Source organism: Spea bombifrons, chromosome 2, assembly GCF_027358695.1.
Source record: "Spea bombifrons isolate aSpeBom1 chromosome 2, aSpeBom1.2.pri, whole genome shotgun sequence".
In the NCBI taxonomy this organism is placed as follows: Eukaryota; Metazoa; Chordata; class Amphibia; order Anura; family Pelobatidae; genus Spea; species Spea bombifrons.
Window position 1 is genome coordinate 113,164,694 of NC_071088.1, and position 15,662 is coordinate 113,180,355.

Genomic DNA, 15,662 nt, shown 5'->3' on the forward strand with positions numbered 1-15,662 from the left:
ACGAAGGAGGAGTCTCCACAGCCCCAGCACGGTGTCCTGGATCCGTGGGCATGGCCTGCTCATCCCCACTTTATGTGCGTGTGAACCCGAACGCACCCACAGGCTCTTGCACACACAGTAGGACAGACTGCGGAGTGCACGCGCATGCTGACACGGAGCGAGCGGCCACCCCCTGCAGCTCTGCTAGCGGTGCCGTGAGACTAGAAGCTGAAACAGAACCTGCAAATATGCACATATAGTGTGATGGAATCACCAATGTTTATGCCTTAGATAGGTGTTCTTTGGTATTTCCTGGGTGCACTAAATTCTTGCTTTGTTTTGTGTACTTATTTGGTCATTGTTATTTTAGCAGCAACCCAGGAATCTGAATATGTATGCCTATTATGTTGTGCGCTCCCCTTTCTGTATATTTTTTGCAGTACTAAATCCAAACCAAATGATGTAATCTTCAGATACACTTTCCAAATTCCAATATTTGACATGTAAATTCAATTAATCGTGTGTATTTTTTTTTTAAATACACAGGTAAAAAAAGCAAAACACAGACTGTAATGAGCTTTTGCTGTGTCAACAACCTAACATCAATTAGACGTTTTCCTTTGAGCTTAAGGAGTACAGTACTTCCATTTCAAAATACAATATTTGGCACGTAAATGTAATTGTGTTTTCAATATGTATGAACTGATACTACCGTATTTGCTCGATTATAAGACGAGGTTTTTTTCAGAGCAAATGCTCTGAAAAATACCCCTCGTCTTATAATCGGGGTCGTCTTCTAATCAGACCTCAAATAGAGGTCTGATTAGGAGACTAAGATCCAGATCCCCCGCACCGCTGCAGGGGACCTGGATCCTCCTGTCGTCGCCCCCCCCCCCCTCCCCACACACTTACCGGTGCTTCCGGAGGTGAAGTTGGCAGCGGGGGTTTGTATGCGTCCGTCGCAAATACCTTCCCCGACTGTCAGAGATCAGAGTTCCAGAGTTCCTGATCTCTGACAGCCGGGGAAGGTATTTGCGACGGACGCATACAAACCCCCGCTGCCAACTCCACCTCCTTCCGGCTGCCGCGGAATGAGACGTCAACCCGCTGCCCCGGCAATACAGGAGGAAATTCGAAGCACCGGTAAGTAAGTGTGTGTGTGTGTGTGTGTATGTGTGTGTGTGTGGCATTTCTGGAATGCCTTACACCCCTATATGCCACTCTGGCACTTAGGGGGTTAAAAGGCATATTATGGGGCAGAGTGGCATATAGGGAGGTATAAGGCATTTCAGGAGGCAGAGTGGCGTTAAGGGGGCATTTAATAGTGCACTCTGCCTCCTGAAATGCCTTATACCTCCCTATATGCCACTCTGCCCCATAATATGCCTTTTAACCCCCTAAATGCCAGAGTGGCATATAGGGGTATAAGGCATTTCTGGAGGCAGAGTGCTCTATATAATGCCTTTTAACTCCCTTAATGCCACTCTGCCTCCTGGAATGCCTTATACCTCCCTATATGCCACTCTGCCCCATAATATGCATTTTAACCCCCTAAATGCCAGAATGGGATATAGGGGTATAAGGCATTTCTGGAGGCAGAGTGGCACATAGGGGGTCAAAAGGCATACCATGGGGCACAGTGGCATATAGAGGGTTAAAAGGCATATCATGGGCCACAGTGCCATATTGGTGTGGCAAGCCTGGGGGCAGATGTGCGTAACTGGGGGACAGGTTGGAAAATACAAGAAATAAAAACAAAAAAAAAATATTTTTCTCAATCATAGCTTTTATTAAAAAAAATAGTTTACATGAATTAACATTTACTGGTAAAACTTTTTCCCTTTAGGGTCGTCTTATATTCAGGCTTTTTCTTTTTTTCCTAAGTTAATATTCAGATTTTGGGGGGTCGTCTTATAATCAGGGTCGTCTTATAATCGAGCAAATACGGTAATTACTTATATACAAGTAAAGACAAACATAAAGTATCAAAGTCTGTAATGAGCTTCTGCTGCGTCAACAACCTAACATCAATTAGAAGTTTTCCTTTCAACTTATTAGATGCACAGCTGTTTAGAGGTAGAAACAAGGACATATACTTGCTAAGTGTGTACGTGCCTTTAAGCAGTTAGCAATAGTTATTCCATTTTTTATTTGTGTCCTGGGAGTTGAACTGCTTTCTTGTAAGTTTGACAAATGAATACAAGCTTCCTTTTCAGCAAAAGCCAAGATTTTAGATGAATCAAGTCCCACGTTTCTGTATTTCCCTACCCAACTCATAATGTTGTGAAGGCTGTTACGGTATATCCTATGAGGTGACTAGTACTATAATTATGTATATTGTATCATAATTTCAATTAAACAGCATCAGAAATAAGGCCCCCTTCTCATCCAAGAAATGTTAGTGTAATGGGACTTCAGGAAAGTATGACCAAAAAAAAAATACTGTAGACAGAAAACTGACTACAAATAGTAGCGGACAGGGCTATGAAAGGCAGTGAGGGAATGGACTGCCTAACCATCTTTGATATTTTGTAACAATATATTTCTTGAAATAGTGAAACTAAACTACTACACACACACAGGATACAAATTATAAATCTACTATTGAGTTTTCTATAAACCTTCACATAGAAAATGCACAGGGATTTCCACTCTAGTCTCTAAAATGTATTTATGTATATCCAGTTGTATGTATATCCTCCAGGGGGAGGCTGAGAGTAAAATGGGTGTCGGGCAATGAACATGAGAGGTGGGTTAGAAACAGTAGAGGTTTTTACAAGGGAGAAAAGGCTGATGAGAAATGGAAAGAGAATAAGAGCTGAGAGTTTTCACAAGTGCCTTCAGTCACCTAAACCAGTGTTTTAGTCAGTAAAACAGCTCATTTTGTTTACCAGTGGCTGTTACGTGCCTTTGTACTACTCATGTGCAAGCTTGCACAAGCTTTGAGACAAAATTAATTTGATACATAATTTGGAAAGAAAAAGTATAATAAACTCATTTTCTACAATCTTTGTTCATATTACCGCTATTTTGAATTTTGGGCTGTAAATTATTGGCGCTTACATACACCAAGTGCCCACTTCATTAGTTCTATGCAAATTAATATCTAACCAAACGTCAGTGTTTAATTTTTTTCATAAACTACACAAATCTAAGTTGTTCATCAAGATATACATGTACAAGTCAATATAAACATTACAGTAGATTTATATTAATCTACCAAGCCATATGAAAATCTATGCCAGCAGCGGAATAGCTAAACAAAAGAGGACCTTGGCGTTTTAAAAATGACCCCTCAACATTCAATTCATAAAACAATTATGTAACTAAGTAATGTAACTAAGTAACCTACAAGCAAGCCATGTTCTAGATAAAGGATAAGATATTCTTTGGTGTCCAATCTGTCAACTATTAAAAACTCAGTGGGATGATTATTTCCTGGCTCAGTCTCCAAGACCTCAATTTCAGGTGTTACAGAGACGATGCAGAACTGAGCCCTAGGACAGCAGATCTGGAAAAAGGGGTAGTTCCCCTAGGGGTTCTAATGCCACATGACAAGCCAAATGGAACTGCCAACTTCATGGTTAGTATGGTGGGATAGTGGTGTGGCTTTCTTCTTTCAACAGAGGTAATGGAGTTGGAGGGAACATATAGGTTAACTGGAACTTCCAATAGTGACCTAGGCCATCCTGAGCAACAGCTTGGGAACTGCAGAACATGGATAGGTAAGTATGGACCTGGGTGGTCTTTGAAGTGGTCATGAAGTCTACCTCGGGATAACCCTCTCTGGTTTGGACTTAGTGAAAATGTTTTATCAACTTCTGTTACAATTCTCTAAGCATATAGATGGTGCCTTTGACCGTTTCTTTATCTGCTCCCAGAAAGGTAGTGTGTCTTATCCAGATTAAATTATTTCTGTTCCTATTGACCATCCAGTCAGAGATTACCTGGTATTCTAAGGCAATGGATATGAAGTCCTCTGTCTGGAACATAGAGGAATGATGTCAAACATTTCAACAGGACACCTTTCTCTTTTTTCCCCAGAATGGCCACTCTTGAGAAAGGTGTGTGTCCACAGAACAGCTCCCCTATCACTTTTTTCCATTGTTCTTGCTTTTATTTGACTTTGGAATGAATGCTCCATTTTTTGCAAGTATATTTAATTTGTTTAATTTTTTTTGCACCTCCATTTGTATTAAATAAATATTTACTGAACAGATATGGTATAGCATAACTGCTATCACTACATACTGGGTCAAACATTGACTGTGTTACAGCATAACTGCTATCACTATATTCTGAGCCACACATTGCAGTAGTGCAGCATAACCCCCATCACTATATACTATGACTCCTCATTAAGTAGTTATGCTGTACTATTGTCAATGTCTGGTTCAATGTATAGTGGTGGGAATTATTCTGTACCACATCAGTGCCTGGCTCAGTTTATAGTGATGAGAGTCTAAAGTTATGGTCTAAAGTAGAGTATCACTATATACTGAGTCTGACATTACATTAATTTATATAGCACAATCAGATTGTGTAGCACTGTTACAATCAGTCAGTAAAATTTTAAATCACATAAACTACCACAATAGTAGAAAAGGACCTTGCTAGCTTACAATCCAATTGACAGTGGTACAGCATAACTCCTATAACTATATACTGAGCCAGACACTGACAATGGTACAGCATAATTCCTATCTCTATATACTGAGCCTACCACGTCAATGTCTGGCTTAGTATATGGTGACTGTAAAGAGACCTGGTATACTCAAGTGGTAGTGGTGTGTGGTAAATAAAAATACAGAAAAATACTTTCCCTTTGTTCTCTTTACAGCTGTCACCTTAAAAACACCTCTCTCCAGGTGTTCACAATTTAGGGGCGCTCATGTAAGATAAGGGAAAAAAACAATAATAGTGTACAGTGTTCACAGAAAAAAAATAATTATATGGTGTGAATTGCACTCACAATAGTGCCGGAAAAATTAATGTGCTTCTCAAATCAAGGTGCCGCTTAGCTGGAAATAGAAAAATCTACAAGAGAGTGAGTGGGTGAATGAATGAAGTTAGTAAGTTAGTACTGAGTAAGTTAGTGTCTAGGGGCAGAAATGGCACAGGTATGCTGATAAGGGGGCAGGGTTGGCACAGACAGGCTGATTTGGGGGCAAGGTTGGCACAGACAGGCTGTTTAAGGGGCAAAGTTGGCACAGGCAGGCTGCTTCCAGGGCAGAGTTGGCACAGGCAGGCTGCCTTGGGGCAGAGGTGGCACAGGTAGGTTGCTTTTGGGCAGAGGTGGCACAGGCAGACTGTTTCAGCGGCAGAGGAGGCACAGGCAGGTTGCTTCAGGGGCAGCGGTGGCACAGGTAGGCTGCTTCAGGGGGAGCAGTGGCACAGGCAGGCTGCTAAATTGGCAGCAGTGGGTCAGTATATAGTGGTGGGAATTGCAATGTACCACATTTGTTCAGTAAATGTTATTTATTTAAACTTATTTACTTTATTTATGAGTCGATTTATTATATCAGATTTCTATTTTTTTCTGGTTTACATACAGTTAAAAATTTGTGAAATAAATATTCCTGCCAACATAATTTTTGTGGAGGGTCAGTGCCACATAGAGGATCCCCAAATACTGTAGGTGCCAAATACTCTGTACACCCCTACTTCACTGGAATGTTTCTAACTTCTCATAGTAAAGATAGTCAGACGCTGTCAGATCATAGCAGCAGATCTATGTTTAGGCCAGCAAAAAGTAAAGAGATGAAACCGTCAAACCATTACAGCTGAAGCAGATCTTACTGTGCATTGTGCACAAGTGGAAATGGATATAGCCAACAACGTCAATGGAGGCGACCTGGATTTAGAGGAGGTCAAGCGATACTTGGAAGGAAGTGAGCCTGGGTAAAGCATTGCCACATGGTACGAACTTACACCTACTCCTTTGCTTCAAGGCAAAACTGGCAGGGCATACTCTGAGGTGATCAAGGGGTCAGATGTGCCAATCTGCCAGTCCCTGCCCAGGCCGCATGCTTTACTACTGCTGCTACTCTAGAATCTCATTTCTTATTCTGGGCACGTCTATTCTTTTAATCTAATACTGGGGAAATTGTATATGTAATGCTATGTAAGAATGAGATGCCTGAGTGACTAATACAGAATAAAGCACAGCACTGACCAGCACAAATACAGCACATACCTTAATATACAGTATATTTGGATTTGTCATAAACAAATCATTCCAATTTTAAATATTAGTCATATAAGGAAAGAGCCCACTGACATATTGCTCATTCAGATGAGCGATTGCACTTATCAAACACCAGCCTACGATTGCCCCTCTCTTCCCCCCCACCCTATGCACACTAAAAGGAGGAACAATTAAATAACCTTGGATGGTTATATATACCGCTTTATACCCCGTTTTTTTCATTTCTCTTGCTAATGGGGCCCGGGCAGCGGCGTTCTCAGGTTTTCTCACTCACCAGTGGAAACATGATCGATCGGGACGCCAGGTAATTTTTTTTACCTGCAGTGTGGTTTTATATCCTACACTAAGGTTTTAGGGTCAACGTATTGGATTTTGCATCAATTTTGGTATATTTTAGTGTACTTGATAGTTTCTTCTTTTTGTTTGTCTTTTTTATGAACTACTAGAGTCTACTCTACCCCATCCACGCAAATCTATAAAATTAATTTTATTCATTTTTACTTATCTAGAGGAAACATGGCAGTTAACCTAGCCCCCATATCCAAAAGGACCCCACTCTTCCACTCATGAATACACTCCAGGACATCAAACATTTTGAGCTCCAAGAGAAAAGATTATCTGGGAAAGTAAGAGGAACAGAGGATATGAGGGATTTTAAGACGACTATTGGGAGGTATGATACATGCAAAAGTAGGGTGATTGCCCAAGCTTTAAAAACACAACATATTCATTAGACTGTTTTAATTGAAGTAATGATTTACTTCGAGCCACAAAGTAAATACTGGTCCAAATAAATATTACAGTGTAAAATTTTGTCCTTGGTTTCAGGTTTATAAATTAATTTATGTACACAGAAAACAATGAAAAAGTAAACCCACTCAGCTCTCAAGGATATAAAAATATTTAACTTGGATTAAAATTTCAAAAATATGAAAAATTAGCTATTAAGATCTCTATTGACAAAACATACAATTCTAAAGATTAAAACATAACTTACAGGCTGGAGGACATAACTATATTTGTGTGTGTTTGGTATTTATTAAATAAAGAAAGAGAAAAGGAAAACTGGGCTTAAAAAGTTATTTTAAAAATGTGCATCTGTGGAGATCCAAGGACACGATTTGTCTCAAACTATCATTATGCATTGCACTTTACTTGATTGACTTCTGCCCTTCCTTCAAGAACGTAATGTATTTTTGTATGCTTGTTAAATTGGTCTGAAAGGGGGAGGAGAAAAATGAAAAAAGTCTAATTATTACTGCAATAACTACATAATGCATACACCGATTTTCCTGCAGTAAAATGCATTAGAGTCCATGCAAAATAAACTTTTTACAGACGAACACAACTGAAGTGGCCCTTCCATTTACTAACGGAGACTTATGGCTTTGGTATTGTGAATTAAGGTATTGGAGGCATGTGTCAACATGCTTCCGTGGATTCTGCCCACAGAATGGGTTCCAGATTGGCAGTACTGGTCTTTCAAAATAAAAATGAACAAAGAAATAAAATAAGTATACATGTTTGGCAGACGATGGTTCCTTTGATGATTTAAGAGATATAAATTAGTCATGACTGACAATGGTATTCCTCTTATTCAAACACACAACAGTTTCTATCAGTACATACAGAACTTTGTGAGTTCTAATGTTAGTGTACACTCAGGTTGGAGTACTGAAATTCTAGTAAAAGGGCCCATTAAACACTGGTAATTCTTAAAACATACCTAACAAATCTCCCAAAATAAGCAGAATTGAAAGCAAATTTGATAAAGATCATGCCTTTATTAGCTAACTGAGGTATAATGGATTGCAAGCTTGCAAGACCATCTAGGTCTCAGATTCAGGACTCAACTTACATTTTGGAGATGTGACAAAAAATAGTTAAACAGGTTTAGACAAACAATTGCGTTGCCGTGTTCTGCATTCAGACAGAAGGGAATGTTTCATTCATCATTTCACAAAACCAGCACAATGCAAAAAATGCCAAATTAACGTAATCTATGAAGCAGCCAAGAGTGCTTTGAAACAAATTGGAGCGCTCTCTGTGCATGCGCATGGGTGTCTGAATAGACGTGCAGTGCCCTTAAGAGACAGTGTGCCTGAATATGCACAGCGCCTTTAACGCAATCTATGGACTGTTCTGAGCCGGCACAGCCTCCTTAGCGTAAGCAGATTGGTTGGGAAGATCAGATATTCTTTGTAACTGGTCCGCTGTGCATCGTGACATAGGGATGACTTGTGATCTTTTGTACGAGGGAGGCTACTGCCCCCTAGACCTGCCACCCTACGCCAAGTCTGCCAAGGCCTGAATACGCCACTTTACATTACGTGCCTTATATGATGCCATGTGCAGCATAACTATTCACGTGATTACCTCACACTCTGTCACATTTGATTCTTTCAGTGTCTTATTCTGATATACAACCAAACAGCACAATATGGAGCGCATATACATGAGGGGAAAACAAAAATAAAACCACAATAGTGTAATATGTAAAAATCAAAATAATAAATATAAGTGTAAGAACCACTCACAAGTGGGCTGGATTAGGTGAGCTCATCAAAAAACGAACGGAATAAATCTTGATAGAATTGAAGTGGCACAACTCAGAGTATAGTGCATAAACGTGTAGACAAAATATGGTAGTAAAAGATATCCGGTTTATTATGTTCAATCCCTCGACGCGTTTCGCCGATCGCACGTCGGCTTCTTCAGGAGCAATTAAAATACGATCACAAATAAAATGTAATGGAATACAAAAAAATATATAAAAAAATATAAACCTTTTTCTTTACTTCTTATTCTGATATGCAAGAGGCTTCCACATCACAAGAATAAAATCTCAAATAGCAGAGGGTCATGTATAGGTGGGTAATACATTATAAAGTTACTATTTATGCAACTCTTTGTAAGGAACGTGTATGGAATATTTGTCACAATCACAGGACAATAAATAGCAAAAAGGATCTAAAATTATCGAGAGTGCCTTTTTAATGTACATACAGTAAATACACATTTTTGTAAATATTTTATTATATCTTTTCATGTGACAACACTGAAGAATGACACTCTGCAATGTAGTGAGTGTATAGTCTGTATAACTGTAAATTTGCTGTCCCCTCAAAGTAATGTCTAAACCTTGGCAACAAAGATGGCCCAGGCTATAAGAAGATTGCCAAGACCCTGAAACTGAGCTGCAGCACGGTGGGCAAGACCATACAGCGGTTTCACAGGACAGGTTCCACTCAGAACAGGCCTCGCCATGGTCGACCAAAAAAGTTGAGTACACTTGCTCAGCGTCATATCCAGAGGTTGTCTTTGGGAAATAGACGTATTAGTGCTGCCAGCATTGCTGCAGAGGTTGAAGGGGTGTGGGGGGAGGGGGTCAGCCTGTCAGTGCTCAGACCATACGCTGCACACTGCATCAAATTGGCCTGCATGGTTGTCATCCCAGAAGGAAGCCTCTTCTAAAGATGATGCACAAGAAAGCCCGTAAACAGTTTGCTGAAGACAAGCAGACTAAGGACATGGATTACTGGAACTGAGACCAAGATAAACTTATTTGGTTAAGATGATGTGTGTGGCAGCCAGGTGAGGAGTACAAAGACAAGTGTCTCTTGCCTACAGTCAAGCATGGTGGTGGGAGTGTCATGGTCTGGGCCTGCATGAGTGCTGCCAGCACTGGGGAGCTACAGTTCATTGAGGGAACAATGAATGCCAACCTGTACTGTGACATACTGAAGCAGAGCATGATCCCCTTCCTTCGGAGACTGGGCCGAAGGGCCGTATTCCGACATGATTATGACCCCAAACGCACCTCCAAGACGACCACTGCCTTGCTAAAGAAGCTGAGGGTAAAGGTGATGGACTGGCCAAGCATGTCTCCAGACCTAAACCCTATTGAGCATCTGTGGGGCATCCTCAAATGGAAAGTGGGGGAGGGCAAGGTCTCTAACATCCACCAACTCCATGCCCAAGAGAGTTAAGGCAGTGCTGGAAAATAATGGTGGCTACACAAAATATTGACACTTTGGGCCCAATTTGGACATTTCCACCAAGGGATATACTTTTGTTGCCAAGGTTTAGACATTAATGGCTGTGTGTTGAGTTACTTTGATGGGACAGCAAATTTACACTGTCATACAGGCTACACAGTCACTACATTGTAGCAGAGTCATTTCTTCAGTGTTGTCACATGAAAAGATATAATAAAATATTTACAAAAATGTGAGGGGTGTACTCACTTTTGTGAAATACTGTATATACAATGTTTATTTTTCTCAGAAAAGCATTTTGGCCAGCAAAATGTCAATGACAGTAAAAGTGAAACACACAAGAATGGTTAAATATACATGAATAGATTCTGGGCCAAGTTTGGAAAAGGCGGTTTTATCACCAGCAACCAATGGAATGGTCCAGGCAGCATGGACATTGCTAACCCATATGTATCTTAAGAAGAATCATGCTCCAAATGCATATATATGCTTCAATGTAAGTTTTTTCAAAGCAAAGGCAAGGTCACTGCTTATGATCCTTACAGTATGACCATAACTGGGTCTAAAGGTGTTTTCATAACTGGTTTCATAGTGTGTGCCCTATATATTGTTACATTTACAATTTCTAGAAGAATTTTAAGAATCAAAACTGGATCTAGAACAGTGTTAAAAAAGTTGTTTTTTTTTTTAAAGGAAGGAATTACTGGCATTTGGAGTAGTACTTTCTAAGAAAAACATCTATGTCGGTATGTGGCACTGCAGGGTTAAAGTCTCTTTCCTGTTTCACACTGCACAACACAGCACGGTCTTTCGCAATCTAACCAGTCTACAATAACATAAAAGTGAGGGGTTTTTTTATTTGCCAGGATGGAATCTAACGAAAATGTGAACAGATCTCAACTGTACGAAGGATCATAATTTATGAAACATATTTCACAGCAATCTGGGCTACCTACATTAGAGTCATTTAGAGTCACAAAAAATGCAGTCAAAGATATACAGCCAGAGGGGTAGTAAACACGGTCTCACAGTCTGCTGCTCCTTACTAAAGAACGCATGGCGTATTAGGCAGTTATTCTGATCCATGCCTGTATGCACGTGTGTAAGCTGTTGCCGTTCCGATATGCTTGCCTCGCTACTGCCAACCAGGTACTGGCCTTTCTTGCCCACCAATATTTTCTCTTCTGCTCATGTTACCTAATCCTGTTCAAAAAGTAGAGCACATACTAACATATAATTGCTGTGTGAAATTAAATTGTAAACAGGTGTCGGCCTGAATAACTGAGTATATTTTCTGCGGAGTATATTTATGCCCTGGGGGTATATGTAGTATGGTTGCCAATCTTTAAACATGGCTGGAAATACATATAAGATTTCGTCACATGTTATACACAAGATTAGACCCACACCCACATGCAACAGTGACGCATGTTGTAACCAAAAATTCCCTCCCAAGCAACAACAACAAAAAAAAAAAAAACGAAAAAAAACAACAAAAAATAAAGCATGTGGAATTTTTTCTCCACTATATTTGGTGGTGCAATGTTATTATACTGCGGTATTAGTTTACATGGTGGAAGACGGACGTTAAGGCATTTAGATGTACCTTATCTGACAATTCTTGGGGCTGAGCTTTCACCTAATCTAAACTTTAAAAACTTGCCATTTTTTAAAGTGAGGGGTGTGTGAGACATTGTCTGGCAACTTTTGACTCTTGATACAGTAGCTATTACTTAACATCAGGCAGAAAAAAGAAAACCACATAGGAGGTATCACTAAATCCATATTTGATAGGTTGATGTATCATTGATTTAACTGGCAGACATATAGCACAGACACAGGCGTACATCGCAAAGACTTAAATGATCATAAAATATGTTCATAAAATGTCATCGTCATGCTGCCCTTCTCTTGACCCAAGCCAGTCTTAAAACTGTATGTTCCCATCATGCCATCCAGCCTAGTGATCCTCCTTTTAAGATCTTAAACTGGTAAATGGTAATAGCCCCCAAAGCAAGTAAAAAAAAAGCTCAAACAGTTCGCTATTTTCCTACTTTTCACACTTACCTCCCTGCAGGGACGCTGGCTCTCTCAAGCTTTCAGTTTCTTTTTCTAGAGTGTTGTCCCTTCATCAATTACTAACTTGTTTCTAGGTTTAATCCATAGTACAACCAATCAAATAGAGACCCCAAAAAACAGGCAATGAAACCAATCCCACCGACTAGAGAACGTGTGTTTTTTTGGCCGTGTTCTGAAGCCTTTCTACTGCCTACTTTTATGTTAGCTTTCACTTCCGTATCTGAATGCTGAAATATGGCCCGCAGCCAAGGGGCTTACTGATCATAGAGCATTTTTTTTTGCTGAATGATCTGGCTCCACCCTGGATATTGAATACATTTCCTCTGTGGTTTGCCTAAAATAACTTATTTCCAACACTTTTGTCTCACACTGTACTCCTACTTTCTTGCTTTAGTGATGGGAAAATGAGACAGCAGCTTTGGCTTAGTGGAGTTGCCAACATACCAAACACCAGCCATAAGGCTCCTAACAACTTCACCAAAAGGAAAAAATAACCGCTTTAGGATCAGGGTTTTTTTTTCATTTTCACCATATTTTGTGAATGAAACATGGTATATTCGATGTACTCACACAAGTTAGACATTGTTTTGTTCTTGCAAAGTATGGCCTTCTTTGAAAAACATAAAAATACATAAAACATTATTGTTAGTGCTAATATGAAAAAACTACAATAAAATAAAAATAAGAAAACACTTTTTTCCAAGTTCACTTCTGATGGTAGGTGCCACAGCTGTACAATGACCCTATTTATGTTAAGCAAGCAAGATGCAAGAGGTGAAAAGCAAAAGAAGGACTATCATTGCAATATGGACTTTACTTCCTAAACCAGGGGTGTCGCTCAACCATTCATGAAGTGGTATTGGTGACCAAGACATTTCCCTTGATGCGAGATGGTTGGACTCTCAGGCAAAGGAATGTACCCCTCCAGACCAAAATTGAGTTTTTCAACCTCCGCCTCAGGTTGGGCCCTTAGGTTCAAGTGACCATGGGACTTGCATATGATTCACATGCCTTTCAGACAGTGTAGCTCAAAGTAAGACAAGCCATGTTCAGCAATGGAGAGATGCGGAATGTCAAGAATCACCACAGTGGTCTTGATGCGAGCGCCCCTAAGTGTATATATTTTTGGCTTTCAGCATCCGGGGAGTGTTGTTTTAGGGTTGAAGCTGTGAACAAGAAAAAGAAAGGGGGAGTATTGATTTGATAAATATTATTTTTTCACAATCACTTCACTGTTGATACTGATACCTTCACCACACTTTCTTAACCTGCAATTAGGCAAAAACAGTTTTTGGCTCATTTGTTTCCTGGCCTTTCAGTTTGGCTGAAAGTCAGAGTGTTCTTTAATTTGAAAACGGGTGAGAGTGTATGGCATTAGCATGTGTAATGGTATGCTGTTAACGTGTGTGTTTTACTGTATGAGTCTGTGGATAGTGATATATGGGGTTTGCATGTGTGAGTGTAAGCATGTACCTGTTGCCGTATCGTGTTTAATTGTGTGTTAGTGTGTGGTGTTAGAATGAGTGTGTGTATATGTATGTTAATGTATGGCATTTCAAAGAGCATATGGTGTTAAAGTGTGTATGTATGGAGTTTGTCATTAAGGGGTTGAAAAAAAACATAAAACCCCACAAGAGTTGCCAGGAAGATTGTCGGCCCAAGGTCAGTGTTATGCCTGCCTTCTTTCATTTCTCCCTAGCTAACCCACAACTGTTTTCCTTCCTTGAGCATGTGTCGTAGTTACGGAGAGCCACTAACTTTAGGCATACCCTTGGTTTAGTGTCTCTATATATTTTATTACAATTGAATGTAACCGTCATTATATTATTAATATATTTACATAATATAAACATCGATTTAGTTTTGTATGTACATTGAGTCCCTCCTTCTAATGAGCTACCGTTAATTAGATTTTTTTTGTGGGGGTGTGTGTATACATATAACATATACAAATATGTAATTTGATTTTTCTCTGTGATATACTAACAAAAGAAAGTAAATGGGAAAAACAACAGACATTTGCATACATACTGAAAGCAAATAGGTTATCTGTGTTTAAAATCACAGGACAAGCCTTTCCAGTTTTTGTCACCACCTTAGGTAAACTATGTCTTTAGCACACCACATACTTGCCATTTTTTGTTAGCAGCAGGCAAGGACAGGTGAGTTGCATCTCAAACAGCTCACCTAGGCAACTAGCAACTCTTGGGCTCACTGTAACAACAACAGGTGCCAGATCAGGTTGGAGTCACGAGCATGACTAAAGGCAGACCGACGGTGATGTGTCTCATTAAGGACTGCTGCCCACTATTATCTTAGTTTTCTGTTTAGGAGCCATCTCTAGAAAATCCAGAAGACAGATCAGATGCAGCAAATCACTACTTCGGTATACAAGACGAGGAACACAACGCTCTAACACTGAGGCCAAGAGTATGTCCAGTTTATATAGGCCCTTCATTACAGAATAAGGGGTAGGTATGACTCAGGAGCATGTAGGCTTAAAGATAGGTGTTTTACCTACCATTCCCAAGGTTGTGGGTTTGATTACCAGTGGTTCCTGATTTTGCCCCGGTTTAATAATTTAAATCTTAATTTACACTATATGGCAAAAAGTATATGAACCCTGAACATCACACCTCTATGAGCTTGCCTTAATACAATGTTGGCCCCCCATTGCAGCTATAACAGCCTCACATCCTCATCTTTACACAAAATGTTGGTGTATGTCTCTCTCTAGATTGTAAGGTCACCTAAGCAGGGTCCTCCTGTCCACTTGTTACTGTAAGTCAAATTCTTATGTTATTCACTACTTGTTATGTCCTGTTTAACCATTGTAGAGTCTTGAGATAGTATTTAAGAAGGCCAGGCTTGCCATTTCAGTTCACTTCAAAGATATTCAATAGTATTAAGGTCAGGGCTCTGTGCAGGAAAGGTCAGGGCTCTGTGAAGGAAAGTCAAGTTCTTCAACACCAGACTTATCCAATCATGTCTTTATAAAGGGGCCTACCCCAAACAGTTGACACAAAATAGAAGCATACAATTGTCGAAAATGTCTTTGTATGCTGTGGCATTACCCTTACCTTTAAAAACAGCCCCAGAGCATTATCCCTTCTCTACAGTAGGCACTATGTATTCATGTAGGTAGCATTTTCCTGGTATCTCTTCCCAAAACATAAGACCTACCTGATAAGGTTCAAAAATGTATTGGGAAAAATAATATATTTATTATATTTCTAAATACTATATATGGAATCCTTAGCTGGAGGTGAAACCTTTTACTGGGTCAACATAGAAAAAGATATACACTACAGGCTTCTGGGTTTTTCAATAAATGAGTGTTTAGTGACGCAAAATACTTTATAAATATAGTAATGTATTGCCACCTAGTGGTAGCTTTT

At 39.7% G+C, this 15,662-nt stretch overlaps 1 protein-coding gene across 1 annotated transcript in view; it reads right to left on the reverse strand.

Annotated features, from left to right (window-relative positions):
- Positions 1-12,481, reverse strand: part of STAT6 (signal transducer and activator of transcription 6) — a 56,508-nt gene extending 44,027 nt beyond the window's left edge. The window contains exon 1 of the mRNA XM_053456037.1: positions 12,267-12,481. The gene's annotated coding sequence lies outside the window, so the exon portion shown is untranslated. The remainder of the gene's footprint in view (positions 1-12,266) is intronic.
- Positions 12,482-15,662: the final 3,181 nt, after the last annotated feature.